This window comes from Vidua chalybeata, chromosome 12 (genome assembly GCF_026979565.1).
Source record: "Vidua chalybeata isolate OUT-0048 chromosome 12, bVidCha1 merged haplotype, whole genome shotgun sequence".
Classification (NCBI taxonomy): Eukaryota; Metazoa; Chordata; class Aves; order Passeriformes; family Viduidae; genus Vidua; species Vidua chalybeata.
In genome coordinates this window covers 15,901,789-15,913,788 of record NC_071541.1, presented here as the reverse complement: position 1 = coordinate 15,913,788, position 12,000 = coordinate 15,901,789, and positions in this window count along the sequence as shown.

The following is a 12,000-nucleotide window of genomic DNA, read 5'->3' as shown; positions in this document are numbered from 1 at the left end:
CAATCATGTGAATTGCAATATGTTTGTGTAACTAAGTTACTGCAGAGGCTTTTTTGTTATCAGAATAGAGCCTTAAGAATTTGAGATTAAAATGAGATATGCTTATATCCCAACCACCCCAAAGTTCTGCTCATTTGAAGGAACTTTTATATATGATTCATTTATAAACCAGACAAGTGAATAGTTTCCTGACAGTTTTCCTGAGATGCCTGTTTAGAGCATTGCCAATTCTTGTTATGTTTGATGCTTTTAAAGCCTTGCTTCCTTGAGGAAGTAATTGGATTAAAATCATAGGCTTTTTTTTTTGTCTTTCTTAAATAAAACCTATTTTTCATGTTTGTCCAGAAGGTACATGCACATGTCATCTTGGAGTTCCTAAAGGATTGAAAATCTGGGCTACATAGAAGAGGAACACAAAATCTCTTGAAGTTTTACAAATACCCCCATGCTGCCTTCTATTGTTGAGGGTAGGAGACTGATCCCTACATTTTGAACACTTGAGACTGTAGTTAGTTTTTAAGAAGAATTGAAATTAGAAAAAGGTTTTTATGGTGTTTACTGCCTACACCCCCTTACATTTGGTTTCAGCATGCCAGCTGCCAGTGTTGATTCTGAGCAGTGTAAGTGTTCTACTTCCCCTTATGACAGCTTTTCTTTGCTGTTAGTTAATATAGATGGGAGAACAAGGAAGTGTATGTCTTGATGCAATTTTCTTGCTCACCACAGTCCTAGTCACAGTTGGTTTTATATACCTCTGAGTACTGGAGGAAACTGTGCTGTGAAAGAACACAAGCAATGTTTTCTGATTTCTTGGTTGGTATTTCAGCTCTTTTGAAAAAATTTGAGCTTTGGTGTTAATTTAAGGTTTAGAAGATTAAGATTCTGTTTGTGCAAAGAATAGAGGCAGCATAGAGGTGCACAATTCACACTGTGGTGTTCTCAGGCAGGGGAGTTGTCTTTTTTCCCCCAAATCCCTTTTGATTTGCAGCTGTAAGTTGTCTCATCAATCAACAAGAACAAGCTGGAGACCATGAATGAATTTAGACCATCACATGACAGCAGCTTGTAGTACCTTCTGCTTTTGCTGCTCACCTGGGAGGAATGAAGAACCTCCTTAGCTACAGTGGAATCACCTGAGGCAACACAGGTGCTTCTTGCTTTAAGAGTGATGTCTCAAAGGTGTCAGGTATCAAGAGCTCCAACACTGAGGAAATTCGGTCAGAGTTAGTTGTCTGATGAGATGGTGAGATGTTAAGATGATGCACACAGGCTTTGTTTTGGTTTTAACCCTATCTCATTTGTGGCTATTTTCAGGGACTGCAGTTGCTGTGCTCCTTTAAGGAATGAAAAGAGGAGGTTAAGGGCTGCTGCTCTGGCACTCACCTGGCACAAGGTGTGGCTGTTCTTCACTCTCTGCCCTGCCATGATTTATCCCCATCTCAGTGAAGGAGCAGGACATGCCAGGCACAGGAGCAGGAGCTGTGGAACTTGCACCACCGGCCTCATCCCTGGGACAAAGGGCCAGTGCTATTTTTACAGAGTATTGTCAGAAAGTATTAACTGAAGGTGTTCCTTTTATTATGGTAAATGGTTATCCAAAAATGCAAACTGCAATGGCATTGGTGCATGGGGTTGAGATTTTGTCTTAAAATTCTTCAGCTGTATTGTTAAACAATAAGATGGGGCAGTCCCATGCTGTGACTGGAACAAGGCTTTCTTTGCAGAAAGAAAAATATCTCCTATTGTGATCTGGCGTGAGGATAGAGGAGTACTTGAATCCTAATTTCATTTGTCAGTTGTATCATTTTAAAGCACAGTTTGGCTGCTGCAAATGAACAACTTTTGGCAGCTAGTACCACTAACATTTAATTTTCAAGTATTCTTTTCTGCTTGGGCTGTGGGCTTGGGTATTTTCCCTTGTTCAAGTAAAAATTAATCCTGTTTTCACATCTTTCAAGCTGTCTATTTTAATAAATTTTCTTGCCTGTACTGGGGCACATATTATTTAGAACATTATTATGTTATGATAATAATTTAGTAGGATTTGTTTTTATTGCTACAGGCATTGCTGCTATCAAAAGCCAAACACAGTATCAGTGAAACAAAATAGTGTTCCAAATCAATCCTAGTAAACAATTAAAATGAAAGCAAACATCAATAATGAAACTTCAGACTGTGTGTGTTTGCACAGGAGCAGGGTGGAGGACTGAAGTCACCTGCCTCAGGCATGTCTCAGTTTGGTGAACCACGAGGGGACAGTTTGGTGAAGTTGATGTTTGGAGTTATGGCACAGATGTTGAGTCAGGAGACCTCAGAGAAAGATGTCAACACAGCTGTCCTCCCCACACTGCAGTGGGTGAGAGATAGTGTTTGGGGGAAATGGCTCAGCCTTGGGCTTGCCTAATAATGGGCGAGCCAAACTCCCATTTCTTGTGCATGTTTGCTGCTATTGGTAGCAGGGTGAAGGAAGGATTTGATGTTGCTGTTAAAATCTGGTAAAATAATAAAGACACTGAGAATATTTACTCTACTTTTTAGTAATAGGCTAAAAATTGATTATTTCTCTGAGGACTTAGCTGTATAAACATAAATTGAAGCTGCTGTCAACAGAGTTGGGAAGTCTATGTGCAGCAGAACTACATTGCAAATGTGTTTGAAGACAGGTTATGTTGTTGAAGGCTCTATACTAGAGCCAGACATATTTTTTTTTGTAAAGTCAGCTATTTTTACCTCCTTGCAACTGGGACATTAATTTTACTCAGCAATCTGTTATGTTCTGTTATGTCAAAAAAAAAGTTAATTTTAAGGGTGTTAAAATTCTGTTCAAAAGAGGCTGTAGAGTTGCTGGGTCTTGATGCCAGTATGGTGTCTTGTATCTGCTGAATTCTAGTGCATGGCCTTGCTCTGCTACACTTGGAAACTGTTTATGGGGTCAAACCCAGATTTCTGGTTAGTGTTGATCTACCCTATATGTCTTTGAACCACTTTTAAATGCATGCAGCATAAATCAGTTGGTTGGTGATCCCTTTTATTTTTGTAAGCTAATTATTTTATGTATAATTAAATCTCATGAACTTTACATGTCATTATATATACTTGACTAGTTAATGATTTACATATTTTACATTCTACAGCATACCTGGATATATATGATTACTCAAGCCTGGATGATCTACAACACACCTGAATGTATAGGAAGTTTTAGTAGGCTTAGTGTCCTAGATCACCACAGAATTTTTCTTCTAGTCAGGCTGATATTAAATATGATTCACTGCATGTCATTCTCGTGATTAAAAAGGTGCCTGTTTGGTTTTTTTTTTTTTTGTAAGGTAAATGGAAGAACAATTCAGATGTTCAAATATTAACTAACTGCTTTCTCATGCTGTCAGTACAGTAAATTCCATTGCTAAGGACAAATAGGTGCTGTTTTTCTTTATTGGTCACATTCTTCCAATGGTTTTGACTTGCTTGAAGATTAGAACAAAACCTTTAGAGGGACAGGTTTGCCATGTTTCCAGCTACTTTTACTCAGCAAAATTTTTAAGACTGTGTTTGGAGGCAATTTCTTCTGACATTTCTTCACTTTTGTCTATTGGAAAGTGTGTTCTACATGCAGGTTTAGAACCGTGAGGAAGCTTTTATGAGCTGGTTATGCAGAGGATGGCAGTGATATAAATCATTTAGAAGAGGAAGAGGTGAGAGAAGAAGTAATAGTTCTCTTATGGTTATCCAAACTTTGTTTCCAGGTAGGCACAGAGTAGAAGAGGGGAAGTCATTCCTGGTCTTGTTAAAGAAGTCTTTTACCTGCTCAAGCTTTTAGGCAAAAGTATAGATTCAGAAAAAAATTGAGAGCAATTTAGGACTTCAGAACAATTATTTATTCTCTGTTAATGATTTTATAGCCTCCTCCTCAGAATATACCTGTTGTGCAGGTCCTTTATAGCAGTAGGGCAAGCTCAGGTTGAGTGAAGGCTTTATACACTTTGTTTAAATGTAGATGAATGCAGTCTATAGAAGGAGTAGTAAGTGTTAGAAATGGTGAAAAAAAAAAATTAGGGAAGTGTCTGTGTCAAATCCATGTATTTACAACTGTCCTTTAGGGATCAAAGTATTGATGTACTGTTTTAGTTTTTTATATATCTGGGGAAAAAAACCCGCTGAATCACAGAGTTCTAATGTAGTTTTGCAATTTCCTTTTCAGAATTTGTGGGAATACACTTCCTAAACATACAGGTATTTTAAATGGTTCCTTCCTAGGCTTCTTCAGAAAGCAAGGTTCTTCTACCAGCAATTCAGAGCACCTGATCTAGATTCCTACTCTGAGTTGCCCTATGGAAGATGCTTTTGTTTTGCATTAACTACAGGAAAAGTTTGTTGCTTAAAGCAAATGCTTAGAATGTCTCCTCAAGTCTCACGTGGAAAAAATCCCCTCTATTTTATTCCTCCAATACAACATTGACTTGAATAGTTTGATAACAAATATGCATATCACCAGTTCCTTTCAGCTTATTTGATACCAGACAGAAAGTCTGAGCAGAGCTTGTTCTGTGTGCACATCTCCTGTATGGCAGGACTCAGAGGTGAAGGTGAGGCAATTCTTACCTTGTGTAGGTGCTGTTTTCTGTTGTGGGTACTTTACCATCTTAAGTCAGACTTAATTACTTGGCTGCAAAGCAAAAGGAAATATCTGCCCACTATCTGTATGGTTCTTAGCACAGGGGGGTCAGACTTAGCAGCTCACAGCTGCTGAAACAGGGAGTCACATCACCCCCATCCTCGTTCCTGTCTTCCTGCCTACGTGTTCTCACTTGTGCCAGCTTTGATGCTTGCTGGAATGCTTCAGGCTTTGATTTAACTCTTGAAATATCAGCAAGGTATTCCAGGGGAAAAAGTCAAACCAACACATCCAAACCCCAAAAAACCATGGACCATTTTCTGCCTTTTTATTGAACAACATTGACTTAATAATGGGTTTCTGTGCTTGAGAGACGTGGGATAAATGGAGAACACAAAAGGAGGGCAGCAAAAGTTGTTCTTTTTGGCAGCTGGAGCTGTTATGATGGTTCTGACATGTTGGAAAGAGCCTAACCTATGATGATTTTATCAAACTGGGTTTCAGTCACATGTGCAGCTCAAAGGGTTAAATTGCATTTGGCCCATTACTTTTTGAGCACCTGCAAATACACATGAGTTTTAAGTCTGATGTTTGTGAGTGCAGAAATAGAGCCATGCATGTACTCACATATCCTCCAATGCTTTCTTTGAAGTTAAATGTGTGTGGGTCTCTGAGCTACTCAAAGGGCTGACTGCTGCATTTCATTCATCCAGCTGTAAACACTAAACTTGTCTTAGATAGTAAATGTTTTCAGGATCCAGCTTGTGTTTCTGATGAACTGAGTTGTGGGTGGAGATTGGAGGAAGAAAGGATTTTGATAAGCTCTTCCCTTTCAGAAACATTTAAATCGTGAATTAAAAAAAAAAAATCAGGAAACTATCACATCTACCTTGTATCTCATATTCCTTGAATCCCAATTCTTTTATTGGGTGTAACAAGAATTCCCCTTTTTAAACTGAGGACTTCTTTGATGGGCTTGTGATATTACAGTGAATTATGGAATTATAGTAACACAGCAAAAAGTTTCAATGTCATCCTAATCTCAACTGAAACCAATTTAGTTTCCAGGAAAAAACCAAACAAATGGAGACTCAAGCCCTGGGGTCTGCTCCCAGGCAGGGTCATGTGCTTTCAACTGCCTGTGTTTGCACATAGATCCAAATGTTCCAGCTTGGATTCATCTCTTCTTTCCTTTCTCATCTCCTCTGAGACTTCTCCTGCTGGTTTTGTCTTCTTGGGAATAGCCTTCTGTTGGACATTGCTTCTGCTGTTGTTTGGATGCTTCTGTGTTCCTTTTCCCTTTTTTCCTTGTCTTTTCCTTTTGCTCTTCTTTTTTCCTCCTTTTACAGGTATTTCTTGATATCCAAAATACCTTTAGCTTTAGCCCAGCTTCTGGTGGACAAATGGTCACAAGGGAAATGTGCAGATGGCTTAAACAGATGTTCCTGTCAAAGTCAAAATATTTAACTCCCGAATTCCTGCTAGACAGTGCCTCTGATGAATGGTGGCCAGGGACTTGTGTGGCTCCTTTTCACATTGCATTATTTTAACCTCCACCTACGAGCTGTCAGGAGATATGAAGGCTGCTGAGAAAAGCTTTTATTATTTTCATTGCCGTGTTAATCTGGAAGTCAGTTAGTAAAGGTCTAAAGTAAAGTGCTTGTGCCAAAATGGGAGAAGTGTTTTGAAGTGGATGAAGGAATCCATTCTGAGTTCTCTCTAACAAGGCCTGGGTGAGTTTAATTTTAATCAACATATGCAGATTGTCACTGTTGGCTTGGTTTTGGGTTTGTTTCTGGAGTTTTTGTTTTTGGGTGTTTTGTAAGTTGGGGTTTTTTCCTTCTGTGCCAAAACTGAAGATGAAATGTCAAGATATTCAGAAAAGAAATTGTGTGTGCTCTGGGGAATATTATTTGAATATAAACATATTCTTTATGCAAGTCATTTTTCATATTTTCTAATACTATTATATTTAAATCAAGTTATTTTTTATAAAGTTGTGATTTGGATTATCAATCCTTTATTTAATCAGGGAAGATGTACAAATAATTAGTAACTGACAAAATATCCTAATAAAAATAGATGCACATGAGTACAGTCATCATGAGCTAAAAATGCAAGAGTATGACTGATTTTTATCAAGTGCATTCCTTGTGAGTGTCTTTCAAGTTTTGGAAAATGTACAATTTCAGAGTTCAGATGCTTTAATAAGAAACAAGTTTAATACTTGAGTGAACTAATCTGTAGGCACAACAGGAACTTGATGGTATAGTAGGTGGTAAGATTCATTTATGATAAGTTATAATGGAATTTCCCTGGAACTATATATTCCACCTACTTGAATTCACATTAATTTAAAAGACTGGCAATGTGCAGCAAATGCCAAGACATAAAAAAATTGGCACGTTATTGTAAAACATGGGACTAAGTATATGCCTAAGCCACTGCCTGTAGCTCTTGGGAGTTCTGGTGTACCCTGTGGTCTCTATATGTTGAACTTGTGGTTCACATTTAAACATTTGTATTTGTCCAGAACACTGAGGCTGTGTGTGTTTTAATTCAGAGCATGGGGTCTGCACAGAGCAGGAAGTGCTGCATATCCTTCTTGAGGTGAAGTCACATTTGTTGTATCCAATAACTGTGCTGATGGTTAGAGGTTTTCAGAATTTCTTTTTTTTCTGTTTATTTTACAATTATAGATGGGCAGAAATTCTGGAAACATTCCAAGTTATTGGCATATTAAAGGGGCAGGGTTGGTTTTAATGACTAACAGTTGGTTTGGGCCACTTTGAACAAATTTCCTATTATTGATAGAATTTTAGTGCAGTGTTGTTCTACTCAGGACAATCTGATAGCTCTTTCAGCTTTTAAATGTCTCTGCAGATCAAGGGACACTTATTTGGGCATCGGGAATAATTATCACATTAATCCCCTTTTTAATACTAGTAATTCTAGTTTTGACAAAATGACTTGTGCATTTTGGTTCAAGCAATTGAAAAAACTTCAGTAAATTGAGTCCTTCCAGGTAGTGATTTGTTGCCTGGAAATGTGTTCTTTTTTCTCCTTTAGAGCTTCATTAAAAGACAGCTATCCTGAACTATCTTCAATAAATACTTCACTGAAGATAGTTCAGGAAAGTAAAAACATTTAAAAGCTCAAAAAAACCTCCCCAAAGCCACAGCAAAAAAAACCAAAAAACAAAACAAAAAAAAAACAACAACAACAGAAAAAAAAAACCCCACCAAACAAAAACAACCCTAAAGAAACTCTGGGATAAAACTTTTTTTTTTTTTTTCACTTGACAACATGCAATTACAATTTTGCATCTTAACTTGTCTTGTGAGTGATGAAGAGTCATTCCAGATGATTTAGCTTTTCTTGCTTTTTGTGAATACAAAGCTGTTGTTCAGATCTTGGGAATATCATGTGGGCTACAAGTCTTGGCTCAAATTTCAGTAGCAGGTACATTTTTCTGAGAAACTGGGTGAATAAATGATATTGAAATATGTGATGTAAATGTTAATACAGCTGATAGACCTAGGTGACATCCACAATATAGTATTATTGTGAAGAGAAACTAATGTAGATGGATAAATCTACTTCCCAGAGAGTCTTCAAATTGTTATTTTTAAGAACATACAGCACAGAGGCAGCCCAGTCTTATGGAGATTTCTATTAAAAATCTGCCTTATTTCCTGGTACATGTGAATGAGCAGGAATGATGGTTATGACTCTCAGGTGTGGGTGTTTAAAACTGTCCATCATTTCCCCAGTTTCAAGTTTCTCTCTGCAAGGTGCTGAAAGTTTGTGGGCTCCAGAGAAGCAGGAAAGCTGCCTGCCTGAGCCCAGTGCAGCTCTGAACTGGGCATCGCTTTGTTTTGCTTGATGATTCTGATTGATGTGCGTGGCTGCTGTTTAATTGTCATCTTCCTGGCATAAGCTAGTAGAAAGGATTTTCTTAGTTGTCACAGGGAATAGATTGAAAAGGTTGTGCTCATCTCTTCCTGATTCTCCAGCTCAACGTGCCGTTACCACAGTAATGAGGAAGTGGTCCCGTTTGGTGAAGGGGGTGGGAGTTTTTATCTGAGCATTTATTGGTGGGGGGGTGGGATTGTAGGGAGAATGTCACATCAGTGACAGAATAATGGTGCAGCTCAAATATGAAGAGGAATTGTTTGTACCGTAACCCCTGGGGAATGGTTGTGCCTAATAGACCCTCATAAGCCCCAACCCTCTTTGTAAAAGAATATTTTCCCCAGAGTCTAAAACCAATAGCTCTGAATATGTGCTTCTCACCATTCTGACTTTGGTAGGATCGTTAAGACTGTTAATTAACTTGACCAAAGTAGCAGTTTAACTGGTACTCTTGTGCTGGTTTCTTACCAGCTGGCCTTCATATCACATTTCTGCCATGTTCTGTAAAAATTTTTGGTACTTCAGAACATGCTTGAGAGAAGTAGCATGTTGTTCTTTGAGATTCTGATTAATATTTTATTTAACACTGCAGATGAGGAAGGTGCTGGTTTGCACCACTATTGTGCCTGATTTAGGAGAAATTGTCTCTGTGATCCCACTAAAATGGAATGTGCTCTAAAGGATGAGGTGTTTGGAGACCAGGAGAGCTGTTATGTGATCACTTGCTTTTGCTGTAAGATTAAAAAATACAGCTACCTATTGTTTTAAGTGCATTGCTGTCTCCAGAGGAAATCTTTCCTTAGTGTTATATATTAATAGGCTCAGTTCAGCTGCAGGGCAAGCAGAATGAACTGCAAAGATAAAGAAGCCACGCCCGGGTCTGTGATGGCTGAAATTGCTTCAGTTGGGGCTGCTGCCTTTGGGAAGTATTCATCCATAGAGCCCAGGCTTCCAGGATGTGCCTTGTCTGGTTTCCAATAAACTTGCTTTTCAGAATAGCTTGCTACATATGGGGAATATTTTCATATATAACATAAAATAATTTAACATTTTCTGATTTATATTTTCATTAAATGTATTGCATATATTTAGTTGTTATAATCTGCTTTTATTAGTGAAATCTGTTAAGTGCTGTAGAGTGCAAGAATGGACAGGGGACTCATGTCTCTGTGTTCCTGTGGCTTTGTCCTCAGCTTATTATTAATAAATGATCTGTCACTTATAACTTTGGTAATTTCAAGCTATGTCTTGGGCCACTTATTGTTCCAAAAAGAGTTCTGATGAAATTCAGTCGGCGTTAGGTGGGGTTCTGAAATACCAGGGCTCCCAGGCTTGAAATCCAGCAGCTACATGGTACAGGAGAGAGTTTGGAAAGCACACCTTCAAGGAAGGGATGTCAGTGTCACTATGACAGTGTTTAAACCCCATTTTTGACAACATTGCAGAGCACTCAGGTGAAGAGCTGAAAGTCAGTGCTCAGATTTAGCTTTCAGGGTCATCATTCCTCAGTGAGCAGCAAATCCCTTCTGCACTGGGAAAACCAGGATAAAGAGCAGCAGTGCACTCTGTCACCGTCCAGCTCAGCTGCAAATTTCACTTCTAAGTGTTGGAATCTAGAGTAACTTATTAAGCTTACGTGTTTTGTTAGCTCAGATGTAGGTGAATACAGGTAAGGAATTTCAGATGCAAAATCATTCATGCGGAGAGTCCCCAGGGGATTTGAAGGAATGAAGTTCTTGGCAAGGGCAAGCGCCATCTTTAGACAAAAGGTCACGTGTTAGTGACCTTCTTTAGTTGTTTATTTGCATTCTAAGTGAAACATCTAAAATGAGATGCTTTATAGAAAGTGATCTAAACCAGCGGTGCTCAGGCATGTATATCAATCCATTTGGTGCTTTTATCCACAAGGAAGTTGGATGGCAAATGGAAACAGTGCATGGTTCAGTTCCATGGCTGTCAAAGTTTGTTTACTGTGTCAGGAGCTGGTGCTTGTCCAGGGTGTCAAGTTTCTTCACTTGGCATGAAGCTTTACAAATCATCAATTGCAAAATCAGATTGATTTCTATCATGAAGCAGAAGATGCTTATCTTTGTCTCACGGACTGATTAGGCTTAAAATTCTTCAGTTTTCTGAGAAGGGAAAGCTGCTTTGTGTAGCTGTTGAAAATGTAACTGCAGGGAGGAAAAAACCCCAAACAACAAAACACCAAACCCCAAACAACAGAAAACCAAACCAGCCACAAAAATTGTCTTTGACAGCAGAAATGTAATAGAAGGAATTGTATTTCTCTCCCATTTAAAGAACATCAAAGCAGTTAGATGTCTTGAGATAACTTGTCCTGTGAGATGGAAATGTTGATGATTCATGAGGCTGAATCTCATTTAAATGTGAAAGTCCTTTTGCATCTATATTATTGTGCTTCCTTTCCTTGTCCTGTGTTCTTTACCAAACTTTTGGTGATTCTGTTACCAGTTTTTTTCCTTAGTTACTGAGTAAAGTTTTGGAGAATAGGATAAAATATTTTCCTTCAGTCAGTTTGCAATAGTTGTTGGAATATTAATCTGCTCTTAGGGTAGAGCACAGAAGAGATGAAAGGAATGAATTGTTCCTTCTTGTGCTCAGGGCATGTTTTATGTACCCTTGTGCCTCACGCCTTCCACTTGTGATCAGCTGCTGCTGTCTAAGATGCTTTCCTGAATAGATCAAGTAACCCCAAACCTCATAAACAGTCTCCTTGCTCCCTGTTGAACAAGAAATGCTACTGTTTTTCCTAATCCTATTATGTTCTTTGCAGAGTACACTTAGTTTCCCAACAACTCATGTCAACTCTTTCATTTTCTGTTTGTGCCTTACTGTAATCAAAAGAAATGCTTTTGGAATAACAAAGAAAAAAAAAACAAAACAAACTAGAATGTTTAATGATGTTACATGCAAACTTAGTGAGCCTTTACAGATTTTTGGCAGGTCATGTTTTTATTGTGTGATTCTTCCCTGTGCTATTTGGCTCTTGCCAAATGACTGAAAGTTCTGCTCAAAACAGGCACAACATCACAGGTGATAATTTTACCTTTCAAATTATTAGAAACCAATACAAAAAAAAAATTAAAGTACGAAAAGCAGGGAGTTCTTTATTTTCTGAATTTTTGGAGTGTGTTTGGCTCAACTTTTATCCTGCAGATGTGTTAGAAAGTTTTTGTGATATGCTGTTGTGATCATTTGAATTTGACACCTAAATTTTTGGGAGGAAGAAATCTCTGGCTGTTTTTGGTCTTTCTTGTAGCTGTGCCTAAAAGGAGCCCTTCTCACCCAATCCTGTGTAAATTGAAATCCTGTGACTTGGAAAGATGTGACAACTGTCAGGGGGCAGGAAAGTAGAATGTGTGGCTGAGTAATGAAGATAATGAATGGCATGGAGTGGGCATGTTAATACTACAGCTTCTGCAATTGGAGATGAAAATCTCTTTAGAAGA